This window comes from Rhagoletis pomonella, unplaced genomic scaffold, assembly GCF_013731165.1.
Source record: "Rhagoletis pomonella isolate Grant_MI unplaced genomic scaffold, Rhpom_1.0 Rhpom_scaffold_00009, whole genome shotgun sequence".
In the NCBI taxonomy this organism is placed as follows: domain Eukaryota; kingdom Metazoa; phylum Arthropoda; class Insecta; order Diptera; family Tephritidae; genus Rhagoletis; species Rhagoletis pomonella.
The window spans coordinates 463,977-465,660 of record NW_023458563.1 but is presented as its reverse complement, the minus strand read 5'-3'; the positions used below and the strand labels follow the sequence as shown (position 1 = coordinate 465,660).

The following is a 1,684-nucleotide window of genomic DNA, read 5'->3' as shown; positions in this document are numbered from 1 at the left end:
TTATCTCTTCGTTGCTGCATTGCAAAGCGCATTAGCGCGCGGTTGTTTTTCGTAAGGCACTTGTGTATATGTATTTTCCCATCTGAGTTGGAGCCAATATCACGGAGCATTAGTGGCCGTTTTTTTTTCTTTGCAGAAGCGTGCTACTGACTTGAAAAGGGTGGAGCGATCGGCTGAATACGCCAACTTCACAATCACTGAAGCAGTGGAGTTGTTCTGTTTGAATATTCGAAACGCAGAGCGAATCTGAAGCGCAGGCAAATCCAAACTCTGGCACAGACTACCAAAGGTAGCTTCCAAATTCTCCTTGTCAACGTAGGGCAGACCATTGATGATAAAATCAGTGGATACAGCTTGGATTTGGCAATCATTTACCTCGTTCTTAAGTAGCACCACTTCCTTTTTCAATTGCTCATTCTGCGCGATTTGGAATTCTGCCTTTGTCACACGTTCTTCCATTTTTTGCAGCGCCTTTCGAAGATTCGCCAGCTGCATGTCTCTTCAATACGCTCAAGCCATGATGACGGTGGCGAGCAGCGTTGCCGGTTTTGATAGCAACTATCCGGAGAAAATTCGATCTAGCCGGCAGCCGATTTGTTAGCCGGTTTGTAAAAAAAAGTTAGCCGTTTTTAGCCGATTTTACTATTTGCCTAATTTTCAGGTGCAAAAAGTAAACAAGTTGTTCGAAAGCAATAATGCAGACCCAATGAAGATTTTTATTGAACTCAATGTTTTACTTTCGCATCTATGCTCCCTAGTGGTTATTAGCGCGGACACATTTGATCCTATATGCTCCCCGTTGGAACCATACCTTGCTCCATTTCCTCAGTTTTATCACAGTTTTGAAGAGTATTTAAAAACAAAAGTAAGCACAAACGCTTTTGACCACGAAGCCGAGAAAATAATTCGAGAAAATGATCGCTATTTTATTATCACTTTAATAAAGGAATTACGCCAACGCCTCCCTACAAATATTGCCACACTAAAAAAATTGACTTTTTTCGGTTGGAAATGCATTAAGAGTAATTAAACCAAAAGTATTTGTTCAACTACAGCAACAAAAACACAAATATAATGCCGACGAAATAACATCCATAGAGATCCAATGGCAACGGTTAACGTTACATACCTGGAGTAATTTAGACTCAACTGTAAAATTTTGGGCCGAAGTTTATCAATTTCGAAATGCCCTAGGAGAAAACCCTTTTGCTGACCTTTGCAACCTAGTTTTTAGTTTTCTTGTTTTGCCTATAAGTAATGCAGAAGTAGAGCGAATATTTAGTTCAATGAATATAATAAAAACTAAGCAAAGAAATCCAATGTGCGTTAAAACGTTAAACGCTATTTTATATATAAGATACGGTTTAAAACGTGAAGAAAAATGCTGCCATAATTTTACTGTAGATGACGATCTCTTAAAATTAATGAATTCAGGTGATATATACAATAGTGATTCATTTGATGATGAGGAATATACACTCGATATAAATTAATGGTGTTAACTAGTCTTTCGTTTCTTGCGATTTATTTAAATAAAGCATGTGAATTTTCACTAAAACATTTTAGCCGTTTTTAGCCGCTTTTTTTGCCAATCTAGCCGGTCGGCCCAAAAAGTTCTGGCAACACTGGTGGCGAGCTCTCTTTTTTCCAGCTTTATTGGGAGAACTGTTCTGCGGTGTCGATA

At 38.6% G+C, this 1,684-nt stretch overlaps 1 long non-coding RNA gene across 1 annotated transcript; it reads left to right on the top strand.

Annotated features, from left to right (window-relative positions):
- Position 1: 1 nt before the first annotated feature.
- On the top strand, positions 2–598 carry LOC118745805. Its single transcript, XR_004993711.1, has 3 exons — positions 2–51; positions 137–289; positions 469–598. It is a non-coding gene; the product is annotated as an uncharacterized LOC118745805 (long non-coding RNA).
- Positions 599–1,684: the final 1,086 nt, after the last annotated feature.